This window comes from Phyllostomus discolor, chromosome 6 (genome assembly GCF_004126475.2).
Source record: "Phyllostomus discolor isolate MPI-MPIP mPhyDis1 chromosome 6, mPhyDis1.pri.v3, whole genome shotgun sequence".
In the NCBI taxonomy this organism is placed as follows: domain Eukaryota; kingdom Metazoa; phylum Chordata; class Mammalia; order Chiroptera; family Phyllostomidae; genus Phyllostomus; species Phyllostomus discolor.
Window position 1 is genome coordinate 83,570,542 of NC_040908.2, and position 15,671 is coordinate 83,586,212.

Sequence of the window (15,671 nt, forward strand, 5' to 3'; positions counted from 1 at the left end):
ACAGAGGTGAAACTAACAAGAGAATCACCCCTGACCCCACTGTATGCTCATTTTGATACACGAGCATACTAAATGACACACCTGGAGATCTAATAGGGTAGTCTGTTGAGATCATCCCCTGGGACCGCCCCTAAAATTCCTGCCAATAGAAAACAGGTAACCCTTGGCCAGAGTTACTCATTGGGGCATCATTCTGTAAATGAAGGGTTGCAGGTTTAATTCCTGGTTGGCACACATGCCTGGGTTGTGGGTTCGATCCCCAATCAGGACCCATATGATATCTGGTCTGGAAGCATATGGGAGGCAACCAATTGATGTTTCTCTTACATTACTGTTTCTCTTTCTCCCTTCCTCCTCTCTCTAAAAAGGAATGAGAAAAATGTCCTCAGGTGAGGATAAAAAGAAAAAGAAAATAGAACCCTTGGGACAAAGGATGCCAGCGTGTGCTCTTATTTGGGCATGCCTGTGCCCCCGTTTCCTCAGGCATATACTTGATTCTTCTATCCTAAGCTCTAAGTGTCCTGACGAGACATGAACCCAGGAGAACACCACACACTGGCAGCTTATCCCCGGCTTACCACCCCCCCCCCCCCCGCCCCAATCCTGTGCATCCTCCTTTGCCTCACTGTCCTAAGCTTTAATAAACTTACTCTCACTTTCACCTGGACTCGTGTCTTAAAATTTTTCCTGCACAAGTCAAGAACCTGAAGGTCACTTGACACATGCAATGTCCCAGACCATGCTATGGCAGGGCAGCCAGCAGTGTGGAAGTGGCCCAGTAACACTATTACTAACTCTCTCCAAGTTGGAAACATCAATCCCAACTTCTGAGTTTGTGCCTGCATATTATGCCATTGTCCACTTTTTTCAAGCTACATCTTGGAGGAGAAAATCTCCCAGCTAACAGTCAAGTGTCTGGAGTCGGAATGGCCCTTTACAGAACTGGTATCTGTAGGACGCAGTTCCCGGGAGAAGGCATCCCTCCTTCTACTGTCCATCAGGAGGCTAGTGCCACCTTACCTTTGTGTTCAAAGGTAACTTCTCAGGTACTTTCACATGTATAATTTCACTCCATCTCTACAACTCTGGGATAGGATATACCTCTGTATCTATTTCTACCCTTTTACCCCCTCCTCCACTGATCCCCAAGTCCTCACCCGTGCTTCTGCTAAAGGGGCCCACACACAGAGAACAGCCAAATGGGGAGGAATACTAGTGTTATTAAAGGGGACAGGACAAGAACCCGATATTCTAATGCAAAGGTCTGGTAAGAGCTGAACTGGGAGTGCTGAGCCCAAGTCAAAGTGAGGGCTCCTCTCACCAAACACACATTCAAACTGAAGAGCTGCTCCCCGGGGGCACCTGTGTTTAGAGAACTGACCAGATCCCGAAGCGGTCGTGTTCACCCATTTCACAAGAAGTGATGGGAAAGGGTGTCCAGACAGGGACGTAGCCTGCCCTGTGTGACTGCGAGGGCAGCGGGACTGGGAGAGAAGGAAGGGGTGGTGCTGAGCGTGAGCGCCACCACCGCGGTCCGCCTACGACTCCACCTCTGGCGTCACCAGTGAAGGACAGCTGGAGGAGCAATCAAACCCGGAGTTCCTCTTCCTCTGGGGGCGGGGCAGGGCGCAGCGCCCTAGTCTCAGGAGGAGAGGGAGGCCCGAGGTACGACTGAGGGCGACACCTCCCGCTTTTGTGCGCGGAGACCTAAACATTGGGACAAAGGGTAGAAACATTGCTTCTTTTTTCCACACGAAGTAGGCAAGGGAGTTAGTACAATCCTACTATCTCCACGTCACAGAAGAAGAAAAGTGGGATGGTTGGGCTATTATACAGGGGGTGAGCATTAATATTGCTCTGATGGTGCTTCTGTGTCAGTGAGCGGTGCTGACGGCGGGAAGGGGCCGGACTTCCGAGTTTCCGGCTCTGGTAACACCGCCTGAGTGGGCCCGCGCTGCTGTGACTCCCAGGGCGCGTCTCGCTCTCCGACCAGGCCTCCCGGCCAGGGGAACCTTTTTGTCCCTTCAGCCCCAGGGCTAGGCTGCAGACTGTTTCTTTTCCTCAGAGCCTCACCCTGGGACGACTGAGTCCCGGAGTCTTTCCCTGGCAGGACTGGAAAGGGAAAGCAAAGATGCTTTCCTCCTGAGGAAATAAGCCTCTCTGGAGCCATTGCCGTCCGTCCGCTCGAGCACGGTGACCCACCCCCACTTAGGGGACTACCATCCCTGCACAGAGCCTCCCGCCCAAAGACAGGCCTACGTTTCCTCAAGGTCGTCTGTGGTCCCGCCCCTTCCCGTCCCCACCTCTGGAAGGAACATAAAACCTAACCACGATCTATCAAAGACACATTTTATGGAGGTTTCTGGGGAAAACGACTTCATTCTTCTTTAGAAACTACTCAACCCTGACAGGCATGGCTCAGTGGCGACCCAAAAGGTCGCCGGTTCTATTGCGGGTCTGGGCACAGGCCTGGGCGCAAGAAGCTACAGATCAATATTTTTATCCCTCTTTTTCTCCCTCCCTACCCCTCTCTCTAAAATTAAGTAAATAATGTCTTTTTTAAAAAAATGAAATAAATACTCGAGGGACATTCTTTTAACTGAACAAGGAAGTACTCTGCCCGCACGGCTGCTTGCCGCCATCTTGTGGCCATTGGAGGAACTGCATGCGGTGGAAGGTAGAAATGGAAGGCCACTGCATCTTCACGCCCACTGGTGTTGCTAGGTAAAGACTGGACCGAGTCTGAAGTTACTAGTCTTTTCAGGAATGTGAACCAATAAATCCCCTTTACTGTTCAAACCAATTTGAGTTGCAACTCCAGTAATTGCAGATTTAAAATTTACGTGGCTGTAACACATAAGTATGTAAGTTTAGGAAGCCTATTTCATGGTTTCCCTTAATCCTACTGGAGTTTTCAAAGGAAAAGATGACCCTCAGAATAGGAAGTTAGATTTTCCTGTGTCAGTCAGATAGGAGGAAGGAGAGAACCAAGTTTAGAAAACAAAGATCTAAATAACTTTCCTCCAACACACACCTATCCATATGAAATAAGAGCAGCAAAGGGCCTGATAGAAAGTCACCACCAAAACCAAATACTAATTTTACTATTATTACTATTTAACCTCATTCAATGAATGTTGTTTGTCTTTGCAAATTCCATTTTAACTTAGTTATGGTACTTGAAAAGGAAAGGACAAACTTTCAATTACCCTTGTAAGTTATAAAACATGATCAGTAGACTCCAATGATGCTATTGTTTCTTTAAGAACAAGGACAGTTGCAAAAGATACAGAGATCATGGGAACTCGTGTCATCCAAGAAACTTCATTTTCTGAATGTTTGAAAATGAAGCCAATGAGGAAAGCCTTATACTAGGAATCTCCAAATTACAAAAATCAATGAGGATGACTCTTCAGCTTGTCTGGAAACAGAATTAGCCACCACAGGACTGCCAGGTTTGGTAAGGAGGTGGTAAGAGGTAGATAAACATCCCAGGGATCCTTTGTAAAGGAGGTCTCTGACCTCTCACCTTGTAATCAGTGATTTTTCTTACTGTAATGAAACCCAGATGCTTCTGATAAAAAGAATGGCTGGTATTCAAGCCATTTGCTAATTCTGCCTGGAGGTAGAGGGAAAGCAAAAAAAGTCGTGCCCCACATCATTAATTTTAAATATTCTATTTTGTTTTATTTTCAGAATGAAATGGTATGGAACAGTGTAATGAGCAATAGAAACATAGAGCCAAGAAGCAATTATGTCTTCGAAGGAGCAAAATGAGAACAAATAAAAGGCCCTGCACAAGTTAGCACAAAAACAAGTAGATCCAGACATCATTTATAGAGTCCAAATACATACATGCCTTTTGGTTATGTCTGTAAATTATCTTCCACAAACATCATGCTATATCACTGGAGACTCATTTCTGGGTTACAGTAAAAATTGGGTTTTTCAAGAGTCACTAAAACATCTCAAATTCAATTTTACCAATATTGAGTATCTCTAATCTGCAGTCATTGTGCTAGACACTGGGCAGCAGGATAAACAGGGCATAATCTCTACCCTCAAAGTGTTTATAGTCTATACAAACTGTTTATAGACAGAGCTACAGCCAAATAACCATGATATAGTGTGTGCTGGGTAACACAGAAGAAGGCATATGTGATTGTTTGAAAGATAGGGGAAGGCTTTACAGAAAAGGAACTAAAACCATGCACAAGCAAAGCTATGGTCAGCTGGAAGGTGGGGGGCCAGGTCTTTAATCATTCAGTGAGAAACGGACCTAAGAACACCATTTGGGAATTAGAATTCAGCTTCCTCTCTGAAGCCTGGGGCCAAGCCGAAGGTATCCAGTAGGGAACTGGGACTAAGATAGCTCCAAGTAAAATTTTACAGACTTTCGGCTTAGTGGACAGGAAGCAGTCATTCTTGTATGAAAACAGAAATTGGGCCTATGTATGGCATCCAAAAGTGGTGCTATATATAGATTAAATATTGAATCAAGCGGATACAGTATATATAAGTGATCCAAATGCCCAAATTCTTATACAAAGATTTAGTTTAGAACTGTGCTCTCAGAAGACCAGGCTGATGCAATGCTGAAATCATTCTATAGGGAGGACCAAGCATGGGAAAAACACTCCATGCATGATCAACTTTTATATAAAAATTACAAGCACTTAATGATATCCATAATAATGAAAACTGATTGGCAGATCCAGGAAATAGGAAAAAATCACTCCTAAGGAAACAGAAATAAGGTAGATGTAACTAGCCAAAGTATTTAAAATAAGTTTGTTTAAGTATCTCCAGAGATAAATGAAGAAATAGCATACTCAAAATGACAATAGGTTATTAAATTGGAAAAGGCATAATAAAAAAAGGAAAATTTTGAAAATACAAAATTGAGAAAAAAAATCTTAGCAGATGTGATAAATGGTAGACTAGATAGGGTAAAAGAGAATCAATATATAGGAAAAGAGAACTAAATAAATGTGGTAGAAATTTGCCACATATTCACCTACTCCATTTCCTCTTCTCAGGCACACAAGAAAACCCATATTTTCTGGACTCCCCCTGCAGTGAGATGAGGGTCATGTGACTGGAATGGGGGTGAAAGTAAAATGTATCTCTTTTAGGCCTGATCACGAAATCAATCACCTGGATGATCATTTTCTTCCCTGGAGATCATGAAGAGCACGTGATGATGGCAGTATCTCAAGATAAAAGTCACATCTTGGAAGAGCTCTGTTAAAAGAGCCTCCCAACCTGCCTCAAATTGTGACATAGGTTAAGAAATAAACTTTTTCTTTTTGCTTTATGAGTTTATTTGTTGTGCAGCATAGCATAGTTTATTAATGAATATATTGAGTTGGCCAAAAAGTTTGTTTGTTTTTTTCCGTAAGATGGCTCTAGTAGCACTTAATTGTCTTAAAACAACTTTGTTAGACTGTATATTGACAGCTGTCATATGAGTGTGCATTAAACAAAAAATCAAAATTGGTGAATTTTTGTGCAGCCATTTTAAGATAGAAGATGGAATAAAATATGCAACATTTTCAGCACATTATTCTCTATTATTTCAAGGAAGGTAAAAACACAACTGAAATCCAATAAAAAAGATTTGTGCAGTGTATGAAGAAGGTACTGTGACTGATCAAACTTGTCAAAAGTGGTTTGTGAAGTTTCGTGCTGGAGATTTCTCACTGGATGATGCTCCCACAGTCAGATAGAACATTTGAAGTTGATAACAATCAAATTGAGATATTAATTGAGAACAGTCAATGTTATACTACACAGGAGGTAGCCGACATACTCAGAATATCCAAATTAATAAGTTGAAAATGAAAAATGTGTCTTATTTTATAGAAAAAACTAATCAGACTTTTTGGCCAACCTAATGTAATAAATCACTCTGAATGCAATAAAACAAGATACATACATAAAACAATAAAAACAAATTCATAGAAGCTAGACTGAGAAGCTCCAAAATTGTTGTTCCAAGTGGTGAGGATAGTTAAAAAGGGGGAGAAAAATATTACAAGAGATAATAAACTAAGAATTTTACAGAATTAAAGAAAAACATAAATCCTTAGAATAAGAAGTCATTCAGTGGATTTACTAGCAGTAATAATTTTCACAATAGTGATTTTTAAAATTTTTGACCAAAGCTTAGAAATACACTGTAATCTTTTTATGCCTCTCCATTCATTAATTATTTTATTCATCCATACAAGAAACATTTTTAAGAATTCATTATCTGTCACACTCCTTGTTAGGAACTAGGGGTTTCCATTTAGTGGGAAATCACAGAAGTCCTGGCAATTACTATAGAGAGCACAGCAGAAAGAAGGGAGGGATTGAGGACATTCCAACATAAAATGGCATGATATGTAAAAAAGATACTAGTAGTGAAGTAAGGTTAGACTGGAGGAAACATGTAAGCAAGTAGCTAGTGGTAATACTGTCAGGAGCCAGATTCTGAACATTTTCAAAATAGCTCAAAGCCTTGGAAACAACATGCCCACTGGATGATTTTAAGACTAATAAAAGATTTTCCTAAAAGGAAACCTCTGATCCTGTGACCTATTTGAAAAACCAGCACGGCTCTAAGTGTAACCGGAAAAGACACTGGTGTTTGGGCTGCCTGTGACTACCAAATCCAATAAGCAATGACAGTGATTGAATCTTCTATAGGCGCTTTATTCAGATGGCTGGCGATCCGAGAAGATGGCGGGTTCATACCCTAACAAACCATCTTGCTCTCTTTTTCCCAGCCAGACCTTTTATAAGGGGGTTGGGGGAGGGCAAACAAGGTGTCAGTGAACGCCTTTGAAATTCAACAGTTGCCTCCAAGGGGAAAGGGTAGTCGCTTGCTTCTTCCTGGTACAGACTTCTCCAAGAGGTCATCTGCTTACTCTTAGGCGCCAAGAGAGGCCTTATCTGTAGTTACTGAAACAAAAACTTAACATACACATTACTTGCTAGATTTATGACTATTTACCTTAAGCTAAATTTTCCCAGGTCTTAAGCCCCTATCATAAGCAGCCATAGATTTTGAGTGGGACAAAACATGTTGCAGGTGTCTCACCAACTCACACAGGAGAAGCATCCTAGCCAGGAAACACCATTGCTGGGATCCATTCCTTTGTGACATACTGCCTTCCTTATCACCTCAGGACTTTTCCTTCTGTTGCTCTATCACCAGGCTTTCATTGTAACAAGTGGGAAAACTGATGAAAATGCAAAATTGAAGAAGCCTAGAAAATGGGGCTACAGAAGGATGAATATCCAGGAGGCAGGAAAAGGGGATGACATGGTAATGTGGGTGGCTGTGCCACAAGACATAAGTGACATACAGGGGCTTGAGGCAGAAAAGTTTGCTGGGAGAAAAACAAAGAGAAAAGAATAAAATCTGCTGTTGTGAAGGGTGGGACTGCAGGAGATTCAAAAAGTGTTTTTAGGAAGTCTTTCTCTATGTTGTACAATATATATATAATACATTGTGTTGCTTTTCAATGACTTTGGAGTCAGATTTTTTAAATTTTCATTTTAAGGTAGTGTTGGTGGAGACTGGTCACAAGTTTTACTTGGGTTACACATTCATACACTGTTTCTTACAGTGAAAGTTCCAAGGGTAAAATAGCCTGAACAGTGAAGGAACCTGGGTGACAGAACATGAAGGCATAGTCAGCAGCTGCTCAAGAGCAGAAGGGAGCTCGAAAAGGGAGACATCTGGGTGGTTTAGGGATAATGGAGACAAATTTCATTCACTTCATCATTTTGACCAGATCTATTCTCGTTGTACAAATGATCGCCAGTCCATAGGCCAAGGCACTGGAGAAATTTGATTAGACCAGAATAAAATTAATTATGGTCGAGGGAAAATTTGTAAAGGTGAAAATGCTACCCACAGTGCTGGGCCTGTGATAAGACTGTCACTGTCCTCAGATGGCTGCTCGGAATGAGAGGGAAGTGGAACAATGGCCCCTGGAGAGGGTCAGTTACTTTAGGAACTCTGGTATGGGAAGGATGTTGGCCTTTCCCAAGATGAATTCTTCAAAGCAGTGCTGTTACAGAACAAACAAGGGGGGCCTGGGACAATATACTATTATTGAAAAAAAAAGCCCCCAGGTCCATCATGTCCGCCCCCCCCGCCCCCCCCAGGAAAGACGTCTCTCAATGCCAGAGATTAGTGAAAAGGAAAGGAAATGTTTATTTAATGCTATACAAACTTAAAGTAGTGACCTAATGTCTTTATCAAAAATCCTAAAGTCCCTTTTAAAACCCCCACAAACAGACACAGTCCTTCCTTCCTTCCCCCTATGCCCAGTCCAGAGTACCGTATCTCAGGAAAGGAAATAGAAGTCCATGGCTCAGGCAGTCCTCTGGTTCTTCCCAGTTAGTACTCCATCTCGACTGGGAGACCTCCCTGGGTTCCTGGCACCCTCAGCTGAGTCGCCAGGGTCTCTGCTAAAACCAGGTGGTGGTTCCCCCTTCTAAAGCTGCAGGGGGTCCCCACTCTGGCAAAGGCATGTGGTCCTCTCTCCTAAGGCTACAGAAGAGTCCCCACTCTGTCCAGGTTGTGTGGTTTTCCCTCTCTCAGGGCTGTGGGAAGGGAGAGTCCCTACTCTGTCCAGGCCACGTGGTTCTCACTCTCAGGGCTGTGGGAGTCTCCACTCTGTCAAGGCCGCGTGGTTCTCCCTCTCAGGGCTGCAGGAAGGGAGAGTCCCCATTCTGTCCAGGCTGCGTGGTTCTCCCCCAATGGCTGCTGTGTCTGGGTTTAAATCCCCCGCGCCAATCTTCCTCTGCAGCCCTATTTCCGACTCCTCCCACACTCAGGCACACTTGCCCTCAATCTGCTGTCTTCTCTAGCTTTACTGGACTGCCATCATGAGTCTGGGCAGGTGTGGCCCCATGTCATGGAGCCAATCTTCTCCCAGCTCCAACGCAGGCACGCTGTAACTCAGGGGACCTGCCCCCCAGTCACATCTTGGGGGGAGATCCCTTTCCATCCCCCTGGCCTTGAGTATGGCCATAGCTATTTAGCATATCTAAGTGATCAGCCAAAGGCTATAGGTATGCTAAATGACCATGCCATGGATTAGCTGCAAAGCTGCCCTGCATGTTCTTGCTCTGTGTGCCCCTTCCCCCAACTCATACCTGTGGGGGAAGGGGTGAAGACACCTTAAAATCTCCTGGACACCTTGAGTTCTGGACCCCATTTCAAATGCCTATTTAGGGTCCCCCCTCTTGGCTGCACCCTGTAACAGTTTGATTCCCAGTCCGGACACAGGCCAGGTCCCCAAGTAGGGGGAATGCAAGAGGCAACCACACATTGATGTTTCTCTCCCTCTCTTTCTCCCTCCCTTCCCCTCTCTCTAAAAATAAATAAATAAAATATTAAAAAAAAAAGGAATTACTAACTTCAATTCAGAGTTACAAATGCTGTAATGAAAGTGTAGTTGATTCTCATTCTTTATGGATTTTGTATTTGTGGATTTGCCCATTCACTGAAATTTATTTCTAACCCCCAAATCAATATTTGCAGTGCTTTTGAGTTCATTCTCAAACATGCACAGGGTAGCAAAAACTTTGAGTCACCTGACATGCTCGTGCACATTCCCAGCTGAGGCTGAACAAGATGATTCTCTGACTTCTCATTTCAGCTCTCAGGCTATAAATAAGTGTCCTTTTCATGGTCTACCTAGTGCTATATTTTTTATATTTTCATGCATTTTGTTGGCGCTTTTCTGTTTAAAATGGCCCCAAAGCATGGTGCTGCAGTGCTGTCTAGTGTTCCTTAGCAAAAGAAGGCTGTGCTGTGCCTTATGGGGAAAATGCATGTTTCATAAGCTGCATTCAGTTATTAGTCATAAGTGTTGTTGGCTGTTTGAGTTCGGTTAATGAATCAATATATATCCTAAAAAGAGGTCTTTAAACAACACAAGATTGTATACTGGTCAGTTTGATGCAGGATAGTAAAAAGCTAAAAAAATCCCTTGGTAAATGGAATAGGGAAATTGAGACAGATAGCTGAACAAAATGGCCAAGCAATTTATATCCAGACAGGAAGATTATCTCCCTAGAGATAACATCTAGACCTCAGTTGTGTTTTAGCTCCAGGCCCAGGAAAGCAGCAAAACCAGGGGGGTGAGCCGGGACCAACTACAATGACTAAAGACCCCCTGCCCTGGCACTGACCAATCAGAGGAGACCATGGCCCTGATAGGGCACATATGGAGAACTGATGAATATCCTGGTGAAACCCTCCCCTTGAGGCCTCCCCTAAGATTCCCGCCTACAAGAGAGAGATAAAAGCCTCAAGACAAAGGACCCAGTACTGGAACTCTCTCTCTGGGGAGCAGACGGAGCCTTTCCCTTTCCCCTCTTCTTCCCTCTCTTCTTCCTCCACAAGCATGCACCTCCTAAACTCTGAGGAACTTTCAATCAGGAGCAATGGGCAGCAGCAGTTCTTCCCAGGCTAATCCCCTGAACCTGTCCTCAAAACTCCCTTTTCTCTGACTTCCCAGTGAGCTAAGGCAGGGCAGCCTAGGCCCTACTGTTGCTTCTTCTATGCTAAGCCCTTCCTTGTTTCACTGTCCCCAGCTTTAGTAAACATACCCACATAGTCACCTGTACTCACATTATGAAATATTTCCTACCTGAGGTCAAGAACCCACACATTACAGCTGGCCCTAGGCAGGCCTTGATGAACATGCTGTGACCAGAGGCTCATAGGAAACTAACCCTGTATTTTCCCCAGGCCAAGGGTTCAGTATTTGCAGTGACGTTATAGAACATAACTGCTGCAAATAACAAGAATCACCTATGTGTAGAAAGAGCTCAGAGAACTCACAGGAGGAGTTATCAGCTCAGCCAAGTGAAGAGGCCTCTCAGAGGAGGCACTTCTTTATAAAGGCAATTTCTCTCAGAGGAGTTGACTTTGCAAAGAGAAAGTGAGAGATTCTTGGTAGATCAGAGAGGGCAACAGTGATCTGGTGATGTGGGTCAACCCATGCAAACATGAAGGCTTAGAAGCATGTTTGTGAACTACTGAGACAGAAGTCCAAAGACAATCTATCATTCTTCTATTTAACACATATTTAGTGAACTCATCCTATGTGTCAGGGATGTATGGGTAAGGGTTGAGCATGGGTGACAGGATTAGGTGGGACATTGAGAGTGGCCCTGGGTGCCATGATAAAAGGTCTAGAATTTGTCCATGTATGATCATCAAAGGCTTTTTAAACAGGACTATGGAGTGACCCAGTATGGCCAGAGAGCAAAGGCTTAGGTAAAACTAAATGCCTTCTTTCAGTTACACAGTAGACTAAATGACCCAAAGAAGCTACAATGACTGGTGGATCCAAGATGGTGGAGGAGTAAATGGAAGCTATGCTACCCTACTCCCAGGACCAATCTGGAATTATAACTAAATTGAAGAGAAAGCATCCAGAATAACCAACTAAACACTAGCTACAAAGAAGCCATATAACCACGGACAGATGGAAGAAACCACTTCACCATAGCACAACTGGTAGGGAGTGTGGAGGAGGCATGAGAGGGCTGGCTGGCCCTTTAGGGGTGGCAGCTGAAGTTCTGGAGGGATGTTCCAGCAGCCAGGGAGTTTCCCCTGAGAACTGTGGGATCTAAACCACAAGCCTGGCTCCTCAGGCTACAGCACCAGAGTCAGAAGGAAACCCAGATAACATCCAGCTGTGAAAAGCAACTGGGATTCTGTCTGCCAGGGAGAGATGACTAGAGATGCAGACAGCCTCTTAAAGGGTCAACACACAAAATTTCATTTGTAGCCACTTACTCTGGGTTCCAGCAGAGGGACAGCAGAGTGGACTAGAGACATTTGAGGACAGTCTGGGGCTAGTGGCTCTGGGAAGAGACCTGATGGAACAGCTACCAGGATCCCTGTGTTGAGTCATTCCCCATACTGCAGGAGCCATCTTTCTCCAGCATAGCACTCCTCTCCAAGTGACATCAGCCTGAGGAGAATCAATATGCTTGCCTGCAGGAGTTACTCTGCCCCATCCTGTGGTACTTAAGCCAGACTGCTGATTATAGCTTGATCAGATTACCAACTGATTAGTTTAGCAGCAGATTAATTTAACACCTGAGGCAAAAAATACAAAGCAGCCAAAATGGGATGACAAAGAAACAGACCCTGAATGAAAAACAACAGAATTCTCCTGAAGAACTAAATGAAATGGAAGTAAGTAATTTATCAAATAGTTTAGAGTAATGATTATAAGGATACTCAACAGCATGAAAAAAGACCTAGAAACCATTAAAAAGGACCAGTCAGAAATAAAATATGAAACATCTTAGATAAATAATACACTGGAGGAAATAAACAGTAGGTTAAATGAAGCAGAGGACAGAATCAGTGTTTTGGAAGACAAGGTAGAAAAAAACTCCCAGGCAGAACAGCAGAAAGAAAGAAGAATTTTAAAAAATGAAGAGAGCTTAAGAAACATTTTGGTCAACATGAAATGTAACAACATTTGCATCATGAGAATACCAGAAGGAGAAAAGAGTGAGCAAGGGATTGAGAACCCATTTGAAGAAATAATGACTGAAAACTTCCTTGATCTGGTGAGGAAAAAAGGTACACATGTCCAGGGAGCTCACAGAGTCCCAGACAACTTGGACCCAAAGAGGCCTACATTGAGATACATCATAATTAAAATGACAAGGCTTAAAGACAAGGCGAGAAGCCTAAAAAGACCAACAGAAAAGCAGATGATTACCTACAAGGGAATCCCACTTAGACTGGCATCTGATTTCTCACCAGAAACGCTTCAGGCCAGAAAGGAGTGATGTGAAATATACAAGATGATGAAAAGCAAGGGCCTACAACCAAGGCTACTTTACCCAGCAAAGCTATCATTTAAAATTAAAGGAGAAATAAGGAGCTTCCCAGGCAAGGAAAAACTAAAGGAATTTGTTAACACCAAACCAATACTGCAATAATTGTGAAAGGGATTGAGAAGAAAGAAAGAGAGAGAGAGAGAGAAAGAGAGAGAGAGAGAAAGAGGAAAGAGAGAGAGAGAAAAAGAGGAAAACAGTCTAACAATAAAATGGCACTACATATGTATCTATCAATAATCACCTTAAATGTAAGTGGCTTAAATGCTCTGACCAAAAGATGTAGGGTAGCTGAATGGGTAAGAAAACAAGACCCATGTACATGCTGCCTCCAAAAGACCCATCTTAGATTAAAAGATACACACAAGCTAAAAGTAAAGGGTTGGAAAAAGATATTTCATGCAAATATCTTTTGAAAGAAACAAAGGTGGGGTAGCAGAACTTATGTCCAACAAATTAGACTTTAAACCAAGGCTATAGTAACACACAAAAAGGATACTACATAATGATAAAGGGAACAATCCAACAAGAGGATATAACCCTAGTAAATATTTACACTTCCAACATAAGAGCATCTAAATATGTAAAACAAATCTTAATGGACACAAAGGGAGAGATCAACAGAAATACAGTTACTGTCGGGGATTTTAACACCCCACTGACTTCAATGGATAGATCTCCCAGACAGGAAATCAACAAGGAGAAAGTGGCCTTAAATGACACACTAGAGCAAATGGATTTATTTAATTGATAATCTTTACCCCAAAGCAGCAGAATAGACATACTTTTCAAGTGCACATGGAACATTTTCTAGGATAGACTACATGCTAGGACACAAAACAAGTCTCAATAAACTTAAGAAGACTGAAATCATATCAGGCATTTTCTCTGACCACAATGCTACTAGAAATCAATCACAAGAAGAACACTGAAAAACATGCAAAGACATGGAAGCTAAATAACATGTTATTAAGCAATGAATGGCTGAACAACTAGATGAAGGAAGAAATCAAAAGGTACCTTGAAATAAATGAAAATGAAGACACAACAATACAAAATCGGTAGGTGACTGGGAAAGCAATTCTAAGAGGGAAATTCATAGTGTTATAGGCCTATCTCAAAAAATAAGAAAAAGCTCAAATAAACAATCTAACTTTACACTCAAAGGAACTTGAAAGAGAACAACAAAGCCCAAAGCAAGTAGGAAGAAAGAAATAATAAAGACCAAAGCAGAAATAAATTAAATAGAGTCTTTTAAAAATGCAAATGATCTTTGAAAAGATAAACAAGATTGGCAAACCTTTAACAAGACTCATTAAGAAGAAAAGAGAAAGGATCCAAAGACACCAAAGAAATATAAAGGATTGTAAGAAAATATTATGAACAATTATATGCCAACAAACTGGACAACCTGGATGAAGTGGATAAATTCTTAGAAACATACAATTTTCCAAAAATAAATCAAGAAGAATCAGAGAATCTAAATAGACAGATTACACCTAGTGAAATTAAAGCAGTATTCAAAAAAGTCCCAACAAATGCTCTGGACCAGAGGGCTTTGCAGGTGAATTTTACCAAGCATTCCAAAAATAACTAATACATCTCCTTCTCAAACTCATAAAATTCAAGAGAAGGGAAGGCTCATAAACTCATTTTATAAGGCCGTCATTATCCTAATTCCCAGATCAGATAAAGACACTACGAAGAAAGAAAATTATAGGCCAATATCCCTGATGAGCATAGGTGCTAAATCCTCAACAAAATATTAGCAAACTGAATAGAGCAATGAATCAAAAAGATCATACATCATGATACAGAGGGATTTATTCCAGGAATGCATGGTAGGCACAACATTTACAAATCAATAAATGTGATTCCCCACATAAACAAAATGAAGGATAAAAACCACATGATCATATCAATAGATGCAGAAAAGCTTTTGATAAAATCTAGCACCCATTTATGATCAAAACTCTCAGTAGAGTGGGAATACAGGGAAGATACCTAAACATAATAAAAGCCCTATATGATAAACCCACTTCCAGCATCATACTGAATGGGCAAAAACTACAAGAGTTCCCCTTAAAATTGGGAACAAGATAGAGATGTCTGCTTTCACCTCTCTTATTCAACATAGTACTAGAAGTCCTAGACACAGTGACCAGACAGGAAGAAGAAATAAAGGCATCTAAATTGGAAAGGAAGAAGTAAAACTGTCTACTTGCTGATGACATGGTACTTTACATAGAAAACCCCAAAGATTTCACCAAGAAACTGCTACAACTGATAAATGAATTCAGCAAAGTAGCCAGATACAAAATTAATATCCAGAAATCAGTTACATTTTTATATGCCAATTACAAACTAACAGAAAGGGAATTTAAGAAAACAACCCCATTCACAATTACTTCAACAAGAATAAAATACCTAGGAATAAACTTAATTGAGAATGTAAAAGGCCTGTAAACAGAAAATTATAGGACACTGAAGAAAGAAATTGAAGAAGATACAAATAAGTAGAAGCACATAACATTATTATGGATAAGAAAAATTAACATCAATAAAACGTTCATACTATGCAAAGCAATCTATAGATTCAGTGCAATTCCTGTCAAGATTTCAATGATGTATTTTCACAGAACTAGAACAAATATTTCAAAAGTTTATATGGAACCACCAAAGTCCTTGCATGGCAACAATGATCCTGAGAAAGAAGAACAAACCACCTAATATCAAACTATACTACAAGGCCATAGTAATCAAAGCAGCCCGGTATTGGCCTAAAAACAGAC

The 15,671-nt window shown here is 41.8% G+C and overlaps 1 long non-coding RNA gene across 1 annotated transcript; it reads left to right on the forward strand.

The window, feature by feature from the left end:
- Positions 1 to 2,530: 2,530 nt before the first annotated feature.
- On the forward strand, positions 2,531 to 5,325 carry LOC118501192. Its single transcript, XR_004903807.1, has 3 exons — positions 2,531 to 2,724; positions 3,697 to 3,705; positions 5,040 to 5,325. It is a non-coding gene; the product is annotated as an uncharacterized LOC118501192 (long non-coding RNA).
- The last annotated feature ends 10,346 nt before the right edge of the window (positions 5,326 to 15,671 follow it).